Source organism: Marmota marmota, unplaced genomic scaffold (assembly GCF_001458135.2).
Source record: "Marmota marmota marmota unplaced genomic scaffold, marMar, whole genome shotgun sequence".
Classification (NCBI taxonomy): domain Eukaryota; kingdom Metazoa; phylum Chordata; class Mammalia; order Rodentia; family Sciuridae; genus Marmota; species Marmota marmota.
The window spans coordinates 17,665,389-17,678,151 of NW_025999941.1; the positions used below are offsets into that span (position 1 = coordinate 17,665,389).

Consider the following 12,763-nt stretch of genomic DNA (forward strand, 5'->3'; position numbering starts at 1 on the left):
ATATATATATATATATATATATATATATATATATACACATATATATATGTATATATATATATTTCATAAATACCGGTTTTATATAGTATTTATTTGATGAAATATATTATATATTACCCAATATTTATCTTGTATAAAATATATATGGTAAACATAGAAATATATTTAAGGTTAAGTGAACCCACTTCCGTGGAGATCTTTCTGGGAACTCCATCCATACGCACTTAGGATCTAATGACCTGTTTACCCGGGAATCCTCTTACCAGAAGCCCTTCCCAACCATTAATAATACCCAAGTTCAAAACATTAAGAGCGGTCCGCCCTGGCGAGTCCGATGGAGAAAGGGGCTGAGAACCACTTTGCAGGCTTTTCCCGTGACATTTCCTGCGGGCTCCCGGGGAGAGCGCGTCAGCCCCTGCGCGCAGCTGAGTTGGCTCACCCGGCCTGCGTCCTCAGCCTGATCTGAGAATTGGAAGGAAGCCACCAACGGGCAGCAGTCTGTAAACAGATCGGTCCCTTCAGCTTCCTTCAGCACAGCAGAAAATAAAGGCCAATGAAAGGAAGCATAAGGGAGAGAAAACTTGGGAACAGGCCAACGGATTTCTTTGAGCCCTTTCAAAGTGACACTGGTTGTTCTAAGGAGCTCACATCAGGGTCATTTGATGGTGCAGGACTCTCCTGTCCAATAGGGTAGTCACTCATCACAGGCAACTCTTTAAAGTTAAACCTGAATGAATAAAAATCAAATAAAATGAGCAATTTAGTTCCTCAATCACTCTAGCCACATATCCAGGGTTCAAGGCCATGGCTGTCACATGGGAGGCCACAGAGAGAGAATGTTTGCCTCAGTTTGGGGGACAGCTGCTCTGAAACAAAGGAAGATCATACTAAAACTGGCTATTAATTAGAACCCAGACTTTGTAGGGTTAGAAGTTAACTTGTAGAAGACTGATAATTGCAAATGATTTCTGTTCCTTAGTGATGCAAATAATTTTGGTCCAGAAGAAAAGAGAACCCTACAGGTTACAGTTTTATTGCTCTGAAGGAAATTAACCAGTTTGGGATCCAAATTTGTCTTTTTTTTGTTTATTTATTTTTTGTACCAGGGATTGAACCCAGGGGTGCTTAACCACAGAGCCCCATCCCCAGCCCTTTTTATATTATATTTAGAGACAGGGTCTGGCTAGGTTGCTTAGGGCCCGGCCAACTTGCTGAGGCTGGCTTTGATGCTCCTGCCTTAGCCTCCTTCTTGAGCCGCTGGGTAAATTTGCCATTTTGTTCCAGCTTTTTAACTGACTCCAATCTATATCAGTCTTTGTAGAGTCTCTGAGCCAGCTTTGTCCCCTTGCTGTGTCCCCTGTTACTGAGTTAAAGCCATACTTGACAGGTACTCGCTATATATTTGGGAGAATTATGTTTCTGACTTTTTAGAAATTATTTGTTGACAAAGGGATTAAACAGATGCACCCAGTAGGAATCTGATTTAAGTAGGGTCTAAATTAAATATTGGGCACGTTGTTCTCCTGGCAACATTCTTAGTTTTTCCAACAACAAAGCAAAGGTGGCATAAAAATTAAGAGTTCAAATTTTCAATACCTGGGTCAAGGTCCATGAAGCTACTGTGAGCTATAAAAAGTGATGGAGGAAGAACTGTGTCTATGACAAGGAAGAATCTGGAAAATATTATGGTGGGTCAAAGAAGCCAGTTATAAATGGCTACCTGCATCCCGTAGGACTCCATTCACACGAAATGCTAGAGTAGGCAAATCCACAGAGAGAGGACAGTTAGTGGTACCCGGATGGGGAGGGGAGGGGAGGGAACCGGAGTGACTGCTCATGGCCACAACATTCTGGAATCTGACAGTGGTGGTGGTCACACAACTCTGAATACCTTAAAAACTGCTGAATTTATATCTCAGAGGGTAAATGTTATGGCATGGGAACTATATATTAATAAAATAAAATCATACATTCGCTCCGATATTCACATATCAGTGTCCAGTGGTGATTGATAAGGTTGTCTTTGCCACTGGATGCAATAGGAGTTCATTATAAACTCACAATGAGTACTGAATGCAGAAGAGTTTTTGCTAAAATATCCCCTCGTCCATTTTACCCAGTGTCCTTAAAAGATTCTTTAATATTATTTTTATTTACTATTAAATATTATTTAATATTTATTAAAATTAGTTATTTATTAAATATTAAAAATATTCACTAAATGCTATTTATTTAATAAATATTAATTAAAATATTGCTTTCAAAAATTAATAAAAATAACATTTAAGATGAACACTTAAAGGATTCCTTCCTTTGGGCCTAGGTAGGCTTTGGTCATGTTATTTTAAGATATTGGCTCCACCTCCAGTCCTGAGATTCTCCAAGGGCAGCGCTGAGCATGGGTCATGGACCATTCAGTCAACGCCAACTCCTTGGCTTTGATTTCTGATTCATCTCGGGGATCATCATAAGGAGGCCACCTCTGGGTATTCCTCAGACTTATTGCGGAAAAGCCACTTGAGCCATTTTTCAGGATCCAGTCAGCACACAGGAAGGACGCTTTGCCAGCCCCAAAGCCGGTTGGGTTGATGATTGTCAGTGAAGGGGGTGTGGCTGTAGTTGAGGGAACATACAAGAGGTAAGGAAGTACCCAGCGAGCAGCGAACCCACACAGCCATGATCATGGGCCAAAGATACAGCAGAGGGACTTCCCTATAGGAGACTTGAATTTGAGGGAGGAGGGCAGAAATACTGCAGCTTCTCTCCCTCCTTCCTCTGACTTTCTAGTCAATCTCTCCCTCTAGGAAACCCAACTTGAAGCAAGCTGGCCAAGGAGCCCCAGGGACGCAGTCTCCAGGGGTCAGCCTCCTCAGGGACCAGGTTTGGAGACAAATGTATGGTTACTACAAGGTGCCTACTTGGTGCTGATGCTTGAAACTCTCTCTAGAGCCAAGTGTGGTGGTGCATACATTTCTTCCCAGCAACTCAGGAGGCTGAGGTAGGAGGATCACAAGTTCAAAGCCAGCCTCAGCAATTTACCAAGGTCCTAAGTTGCTTAGCGAGACCCTGTCTCTAAAGAAAACATAAAAAGGGCTGGGGATGTTGCTCAGTGGTTAACTTCCTCTGGGTTCAATCCTTGGTACCAAAAAGAAAGGAAGAAAGAAATTCCCTCTGGAGGCCGCTCACAGCCCAGCCCCTTTCCTTCCTTCTGGCAACTTCTGTCGCTTCATTAGCAAATTCTGCTATTAGAACAACAACCTAAGCAACTCAGAGGGTATGCAAAGACAACTTGTGCTACTTAATTTCAAAGCTGCATCTCTTTGAACAGCGTTAAAATCTGTTTCTCATAGAAGGCAAATTAGTTAATTTCAAATGTGTGCTTTCTGAATATCAACAGACCACCCAAATGTTTACTTATTTTAAGCTGTCCTCCTAGTGAGTTTTAAGAAAAAAAAAATTTTTTTTTTTAATTGCTTTGAGAGACGGGGAGGAGGTTTTCATGCGTATAAATTATCTGCATTAAGGGCCAGCTCCATATTAAAACAACATTAATTATTCACTTAGCAAGGATAAAGAATTACCTATCATAGGAAATCCCTAGTTTGACCTTCTTTTTGACAAACCTACTTGTAAGCCTCAAATCTTCCCAAATGTATCTCTTATTCAAACTTTCTTCCTGGAAAGGAGAAAAGGCAATGCACAGAGAGACTGCTTTTAGGTCACTTCATGTCTGAAATGTTGGAGTATGTGAGGTCTCTTGGGCCAGGAGGTCATTTCTAGAATTCTAGAACTTTTTTCAGTGCTTAACCACTGAGCCACATCCCCAGTCCTTTTTAATATTTTATTTAGAGACAGGGTCTCACCGAGTTTCTGAGGGCCTCGCTAAATTGCTGAGGCTGGCTTTGAACTTGTGATCCTCCTGCCTCAGCCTCCCAAGCTGCTGGGATTACAAACTAGAACTGAAGAACATTTTGTGGGGGAAAAAATGCCCTTGTCTGTGACTCTTTAAAGTCCAAACTAAAGAAAACATCAGCAAGGACAGTTCCAGGCTGGGGATTTGGGGGCCTAACAGAGCAGGACCACCTGAGGAGGTGTCTGAGGCCTGGTGAGTTTCCAAGTCCCCACTCCCTTTCCTCGTTCCCCAGTGACTTTCTGGAAACAGAACAATCATTATCCAAACTCAACTCACAGTGGTCCACCAGGAGGAAAGTCTATCATCTGGAACACTTTAGTCTTTCTACAGCAGAGTGCAGGCATGTCCTGGGGACCCAAGAAGATGAGTATCCAAAGAAGACATTTTCATTTGCTAGAAAACCCTGTGTCATTTGATCAGAAACCATTTAGGGATCTGAATCTTTTTACTGTTTTCATTTTTTTTTAAGGTACCAGGGATTGAATTCAGGGGCACTCGACCACTGAGCCCCATCCTCAGCCCTATTTTGTAGGGTCTCACGGAGTTGCTTAGAGCCTCACTTTTGCTGAGGCTGTCTTTAAACACGCGATCCTCCTGCCTCAGCCTCCCCAGCAGCTGGGATTACAGGCGTGCACCACTGTACCTGGCTAAACTGCCCTTGCCAACCTCTACAAAATACTCTGAATCATAACAATGAACTTAAAATAATTTTTGTTCTGCTTTTCGCAAATAGGAAAGTTGGATCTATAGCTGTTTTGAGACGTCTTGTGTGTGAACTCGATGTTGCTGAGGGTGCAGGGTTGTTAAAATTTTGAGAACAACTGCCATCTACCTGGAGTCACCAAAGGAAAGGAGTGTCTACCAAACAAGGGTGGCACACAACACCAAACTGTAACTAGCTGGAGTGGCCAGTCTTTCCAGGTTAATTTATTTGTGTAATTCAGCTGTTTGATTTTCTGAGAATCTCCTTTTCCACTGCAAATATCACTATGAAAGGATACGATATCTGGAAGTTTGGGGAAAAGTGGCAGAATCCAAGTAGGGTGTCCCATGGCTTTAAAACAGGAAAGGGAGCTAAAACTGTTTTTACCTACTTTGAAATTTATCTGATGGTTTATCAGCTCAGGCCAGCATCTTTCCAAAAGAGAGAGCTTAAAGTTGAGAGGATTCCACTTATTAGTGTATGGTCTTTGAAAAATCTCCAAAACGATCTAAGTTTTACCACCAGGGAAACGGGGCTGTAATACTACCTCAGTAGTTTTGTGAGGATTATGTGAAATAATGTATATAAAGTCACCAACATGGTGCTTGGAACGTAGTAGGTGTTCAGTTAAAGGAACATGGTAATAAAGATGATTCTGTCTGCTCACAGCACATCGCTAACCTGGGAAAAGCACTGAACTGTGTACAGAGCAGGGGAAACAGGGAGGAAGCAGATGGCTGGGACATTTCAATGGCAGCTGGCTCTGTATGTCACTACTTTCGTCCCAAGCTGGGAATAGAGAGGCTTAATAGAAGAAACTGCTTTGCTTTCTGTAGAGCTGATGGGATTCAGAGCCGAGAGGGAGGCCAGGGGAACCATAAATAGAGGAGCTGTCTAGTCCCCAGGTCTGTCCCTGGGAGCCTGTTTACTGAGCTCCAAGGAAACGGGTTTTATTTGGCAAATTAGGATTTTAAAGTTCCTTGTATCTGAATGCTAAGCTTTCCTCCCTCCGACTGCTTTGTAAACTCGAATACCGTGGCCTTGCAGATAGAGAGCAGAGGCTGTGGCTTCTGGTCTGTGGGACGGTGAACTCGTCTGATGTGAGAGAGGGAACGGTGGTGGGTGGTAGACGGCCACCGCACACTGGCTGTCCTCCCCTTGAATTGGATCGACAGTTGTGGAGCCACTGAGGGAGGAGCTGGGTCCCAGCTCAGAGGAGCTCTGAACAGATGTGAGTTGGTCTCACTCTCTGTGGCATCACGAGGTGATAGGATGGCCTCGAACTTGTGATCCTCCTGAGCCGCAGGGATTACAGGCGTGCACCACTGCACGGGCTCATGATGTCATTCTTCAGTGGTACCATTCATTTCAGAGGGGCAAGTGCTTGTATACCCACAAAGAACCGGCTCAATGGCTTGGTTTTCTGTCGTATGGTTAGCATCTTCAGAAAGAAAATTCATTTCGTTAAATAAGTATTGCATGTTCACAAGAGGTGTGTATGCAGTCAGTCACCCAAGGAGGACTAAGGACAGAGGGGGACCAGTGTGGAGCAGAGCTGCCATGCTCAACACACTGCCACGGGGCCCTGGAGCTTTCTCCATTTTCTGCCATTTACATTTAGTTACATTGTAGCTGCAGGCACCATGATCTCGCAAGCTCAAGGCAGTACTCTGTCATCTGGGATGTAACACCACACTTTGGGACTGCCATGTCTCAGAGAGTGTCTGAAAAAGGGTCCCGAGGCCTCAGGTGCTAGAACGAAGTTGGAGCACAAGCCACCTCATGTCCATTCACCTGGGAATGTCATTTCAAAACCTACCTACAGACTCTTCTCCACTCCCATCCAAACGCAGACGTCCTGGATGACTGCTCTGATCCTTAGATTTTCCCAGACATGTTAGAAATCCCTTCAGGATTATCTAGTATTGGGGTGTCCATGCATCTCCAGGGAGAGGCACATCCCTATCTCCTGGGAATGGAAATTCCCATAAACACTCTGTATACAGAGACCAGCAACTTTCTGGCCAACAACTCCCATTCGGTCAATCGATTACTATTGACGTCAGTGACACCCTCCATCCTTCCCCCCATTCGTGGTAAAGAAAATGCAAAACCAAGTGAATGTAAAGTTCTGCGTAGAAGGTTGAAGGCTGAAGGAACCCTGTATTGTTCCTATTATCCCAGCATCATTACTAATAGCATCTCTGTCACCCCCAAATTGTTGAAATTTCAGTGATAAAATATGTGATGGCTATCTTTATGTAAAGATGCTGCTGCTATAACAAAAGACCCCACCCCTGCCCTGCAAAGACATGGGTTTAAAGAATATGGAGATTCCTTCCTTTCTTATGAAACAGTCCTGAGGTTAACCTTGTTTGAGGTTGCTCAAGTCTTCCCCACAGGATCGTTGTTATGGTTGGGATGTGAGGTGTCCCCCAAAGGCTCACGCGTGAGACAGTGCAAGAAGGTCCAGAGGAGACAAGACTGGATTGTGAGAGCCTCAACCCAACCAGTGAATGACTCCCTGATGGGATTAACTGGGTGGTGGCTGGAGGCAGGTGGGTGTGGCTGGAGGAGGTGGCACTGGGGACGTGGCTTTGGGGTCTCTATTTGTCTCTGGAGAGTGGAGTCTCTCTCTGCTTCCTGATCACCATGTGAGCTGCTTCCCTCCACCACACTCTTCCTCCATGATGTCCTGCCTCCCCTCCAACCCTGAGGAATGGAGCCTGCTGTCTATGGACTGAGACCTCTGAAACCCTGAGCCCCCAGATAAACTTCTCCTCCTCTACAGTTGTTCTGGTTGGGACTTTTAGTCACAGCAGTGAAAAAGCCGACCAAAACAGTCTTCCAGGAACCAATGTTCTTTGTACAGTGTGGTCCTTCCCTGTCTTAGGAGGCTGGGTTTATTCACACGTTTGAGCCTGGGTTATAGTTTGGGAAGAGGAAGAGGAGGTCCGAAGGAGAGCATGCCCAGAGACTGAAGGCCCAGCACCTCCTGCGGCCCCCATTTCTATTGGCACGAGTGTGAGTGACAGAGTCATGCCTAGAGTTTTTCTCTAAAGTTCTTCTCAAAGCAAAGACCAGGGTGGAAGCTTTTGTGATGTACTATTAGGTAGCACAAGGCCAAGAAGGGGAAGTGGGTGCAAACAGAATGTGGGAGGGAAGAAGCTAGAACAGGTACGAGGGTGCCTTACTGAGCTGGGCAGCTCACGGCCTGGGGCCTGACTATTGGTTCTTGTGCCATCTTCTGACGGGCCATGCACGCTGCTGGACGAGAATTTCTATTTCCTACTGGTGAAAGGTTCACAGTCACTAGATCCCTTGATATTTCAAGTTGTGCATCTTTTCGTCCTTGCTTTCTTCCTCTGCCCGTCCAACAGAGTTCTATACTGTCCAGTTCTGTGAGTTGGGATCAGTGCATGCAATTGTGTAGACACCACCACAGTCAAGTAAGGAGAGGGTCCATCATTGCTCGGTTGTAATCAGCCTGCCCTTCAACTCAGCCTGTGGCAGCCATTGGTTACCCCTGTTTTATCTTGTACAGAATGTTATATACATGAAATCATATTATACATAGCCATTTAATTCTGACTTCTTTCCCTTAACACATATGATGTTTCCCATGTTGTTCTATGTATTTACTGAAACTTTTAAAATTCTTTTTGGGGGGGTACCAGGGATTGAACTCAGGGGCACTCAACCACTGAGCCATATCCCCAGCCCTATTTTGTACTTTATTTAGAGACAGGGTCTCACTCAGTTGCTTAGCGCCTCACTTTTGCTGAGGCTGGCTTTGAACTCATGATCCTCCTGCCTTGGCCTCCTGGGCCACTGGGATTACAGGCGTGGGCCATTACCCCCAGCTTGAATCTTTTAAATTCTTGAGTGGTATTCTTTAGTGTGAATTGAGCATAATTTGATGAACCTCAGTTAAAAACCATTTGGCTAGTTTCCAGTTTTGCATTCTTATAAACAAAGATGCTGTAAATATTCACTTACTAGTTTCTGTACACAGAGGGTTTTACTTCTTTTGTAAGCCTCACAAGCATCTTTTGAGATAGAAGCAAATACCCCCTACAATACAAGTGAAATCACTGGAACTCCAGGAATTTAAGTGACAGACCCAGGGTCACACAGTTGATTAAATAGCAAAAACTTAGACTTGAACCCATGAACTTTGAGAAAAGGACCCCAAAACAAATGCTTTTACTACTCTAAACAAGCCACATATTAAAAAAAAAAAAGTGCCAAAAGAATATAATGGAATCTAAGGAAAGTGCCTAGTCCTCCCTCGGTGATTGTGATCTGAAGTCCTGCACTGGCAAGCAAAAACAGGATTTTTCTACAAGCGGACAAGGGAAGGCCATCATATAGAAGTCACTGAGATAGTCACTTGCTTTGGTTGTCCACTGCTTCTCCAGGACCCCAGTGGGATTTGGCTATGGTAGGGACTCAACAAATATTTCATGAATGAATGAGTGGGTTTTAGCACAGGGTACAGTGCATATAAGGGCAGGTGGCCTGGTGTGGATTCAGTTCCCTTCCCTGGGTCCCAAGGCCTGTCCTTCAAGTGTGAGAGAAACTCCCCAGTTGCTCTCTGTGATGTTCTCTGCAGAAATCTTAACATGATTTTTAGATTTCCAGCTGCTCAGCAGCCACACCCTGCGCCCTGAGCCCTGGGAGTCAAGGGCCTTTATCTTGAACAAGTCTGTTTAGACAAGCCAGCCCCCCCCCCGCCCCGCCCTCTGAGCTGCCCTGATGTGAGGATGTGTGACAACAGAATGGAGATGGAGACGTCAAACTCTGGAGGCAAGATTATCTTCCAGGGTCCTGCCAGCTCTGTGGAGCCCATGGATTTTGTTCCCTGCCTCCAAGGCCCCAGCTCAGATTCTGGCTGAAGAAGTCTACAGCACGTGGAGCTGCAGGTCCCAGGGAAAGACAAGCTATGATTCTAGAAGCTTCCTGGAAAGGATAGAAGCTTCCTGGAAAGGAGGGCTCGGGGTGTGGCCGCAGGATGTCAGGAAGTTGACAGCCTCCTGTCCCCTTTCCTTCCTTCGGCAGTCTGTGGTGGCTACGACCAACACACCCACCAAGAACAATGTGGAGAAGGAAAAGTTGATGTGGGGCTCAGGCTTTCAGTCCCTGGATGGCTGACTCCATGGCTCTGGGCCTGATGGCGGGGCATCCTGGGACAGGAACCCTGCGGAGGAAAGCTGCTCAGCTCCTGGTGGGGTCAGGAAGCACAGAGGGAGAAATAGAAGAAGATGCATCCACTTCCTCCAGGCACGCCCAGCTGCCTGCAGTGACCGCCCAGTGAGTCCACCCCAGGAGGAACGGGGGAGACGACGGCTTTCACATCCCCATCATTTTGCCTCTGAGTATTCCTGCCTTAACAGGAGCTTTGGGGGGGACACCTCATGTCCAAACCATAACAGGCTTTGTCACCCGAGGCAGGTTGTTCATGTTGCATCATTAGGTCCAATGAGGAGGCCAGCCGCCATGCACAGGCAGGTCTTTGCAAGGACCCAGTGAGATGGTTCTTGTGAAATGCTTGGCTTGATACCCGCACTCAGGACGTCCTCTGTATACACACTAGCCACAATCAATAGGGGAAGAGAAGAAGTGATGGAGAAGAACATGAAATTAAAAAACCACTTGCAGTCCTTCCACAGGAAGGTAACCAATGTTAACTGTCATATCACACTTGTGTTCTTTTTTTTTTTTGGTGGGGGTGTGAAGTTACCAGGAATCAACTCAGGGGCACTCGACCACTGAGCCACATCCCCAGCCCTATTTTGTATTTTATTTAGAGACAAGGTCTCCCTGAGTTGCTTAGCGCCTCACTAAGTTGCTGAGTCTGGCTTTGAACCTGCGATCCTCCTGCCTCAGCCTCCCGAGCCACTGGGATTGCCTTGCTGCAAATACAGCTGGATACAGTACCCACGGAAGAGAAAACAGAGTCAAGCCCAGCAGAACAACAGTCCTGGGTCTTTGCCTGGCCAAACCCTCACTGCGCATGCGTCCTGAAACCCGCACAGCCTCTTCTTGCCATCAACTGGGAGCGCGGGTGGAGTCAGGAAGGATCTGAGAACTGTGTCCCAGTTTCCAAATGGCAGCTGACCTTGATTGTTGCAGGCCTTCACCCTTCACCTGCATGCTCTGCTGCTGGCACTCAGAAGGATTCCAAAGGGAAACAGTGAGATTCCTGTGGCTGCTCCTGCTGACTCAGCAGGCAGAAGCCCAGCCAGCTCCAGGGCTGCGGAGGCCCCAGCCTCCTGGGGGCCAGATGAGGGGCGGGCGGGCAGCCTTGTTTACCCTGCATCTCAGACCAAACAGCTGGGGGAACTGTAACCACTTGAGTTTGCCCCACTGCCTTGGAAAGGAATTGGAGCGCACCACGCAAACAGGAAGCTTCTTTTTCTCCTTCTTTGTGACCCTCCTCCCCTCCTCCCCTTCTTTATTACCCCCTCCTCTTTTCTCTAGTTCTCCCTCTTTCCTTCCTCCCCTCCCCCCAACTTTTATAACAAAGTACTTTGGGAGAAAGTTTTTAAAAAAACAAATCCTTTATTTTTTAAAGCCAGGAGACTTTTTTTTTTTCCCCCCCTCTCCCCAAAGATTTATTTGCAGCTGAACTAGTGAAATAACTGGGCCAAATGCTTCTTTCTTATTCAGGCAAAATGTCCATGGAAAGTTCTGAAAGGGATGAACCTCATGGTGACCTGAGGGACTATATTTTTGGAAAGAGAAGATGGCCTTCCCTGACTCCCCGGATCCAGCCCCTGCCGTGGAGAGGCCTCTACTCCTCCAAGCAAAAGAAAAGAAGGAACTGGACACGGAGGGCCAAACTCCCCAGCGGTCAGCCTGACGAGCAGTGGACCCAGGACTTGCACCCCAAGTCCTCCTGCCAATCCCTGTTCATGTATTCGGAAGGTGTAGTTAAAAGTACCCATTCCAGCTCTTCTGTTTCAATGGTAGGTGTCTTCAAGAACAGCTGAGGCAGGAGGATGGCAAGTTCAAAGCCAGCCTCAGCAACTTAGCAAGGCCCTGAGCAACTCAGGGAGACCCTGTCTCTAAATCAAATATTTAAGAAAGGGCGAGGGATGTGGCTCAATGGTTAAGCACCCCTGGGCTCAATTCCTGGTTCAAAAAAAAAGTTCACCTTTCTAAGCCTCAGTTTCTCCATCTTTATAAGTGACAATAACAATGGCATCCATCTGACAAAGTTGTGTATGCTGCAGGCACAGCACAGAGCCTGGCTCAGACAGTTTGCAGTCATTGGTAGTAATTATTAATAATTCAGTTAGCTATGACTGCAACCATCAAATTATCATCTAGTCCACGCTCTCCACAAAGAGAAGCATATCATGTTTATCAAATGCTGGAATTGAAGGGCATGATGTCTGGAATATTTTATTGATCCATCAAAAACAAAACTATTGAAAGAGGAAATAGATCAGCAAGACTTGAACCTCTGCGGGCTCATAGCCGTCTCTGGCTGAGCTCTTTTTCCTAAATGTTCATAAAATGTGTGTGTAATAACCCATTGCCTTGGAGTTTTTAGAATCCACATTTTTCTCATATTTGAACACTGGAATAACATATTCGTGTCTCTGATTCGCTGGCCTCACTCCCAGTCTCCGATTTCTCTGAGATTACTGACAGTGGTTTTGTAATCACATCTGCAAGTTCTTTCTCTATTCTAGAATTTAATTCAACTTGAACTCATTAAGTATCTAGTTCCCTTTACATTATCGCTTGTGAGATCTCATGCTTCAGTTCCTTATCTAAAACTAAGTTTATTTCATATATATTTGATATATACCATATATAAAATATATTTATATATATTAACATATATATGTATATATGTAGCTATATATATATATATATATATATATATATATATATATATATTTTGTANCATGTATTCGGAAGGTGTAGTTAAAAGTACCCATTCCAGCTCTTCTGTTTCAATGGTAGGTGTCTTCAAGAACAGCTGAGGCAGGAGAATTGCAAGTTCAAAGCCAGCCTCAGCAACTTAGCAAGGCCCTAAGCAATTAGTGAACCATGTCTTAAAATAAAAAAATTTAAAAAGGGCTGGGCATGTAGCTCAGTAGTTGAGCACTACTGCATTCAATCCTAGGTAC

General features: G+C 45.3%; 1 long non-coding RNA gene across 2 annotated transcripts in view; it reads left to right on the top strand.

Moving 5' to 3' along the window:
• Positions 1 to 12,232, top strand: part of LOC125616268 — a 221,012-nt gene extending 208,780 nt beyond the window's left edge. For both annotated transcript variants that reach the window (XR_007346902.1, XR_007346901.1), the window contains one exon: positions 11,289 to 12,232. This is a non-coding gene — a long non-coding RNA (uncharacterized LOC125616268). The remainder of the gene's footprint in view (positions 1 to 11,288) is intronic.
• The last annotated feature ends 531 nt before the right edge of the window (positions 12,233 to 12,763 follow it).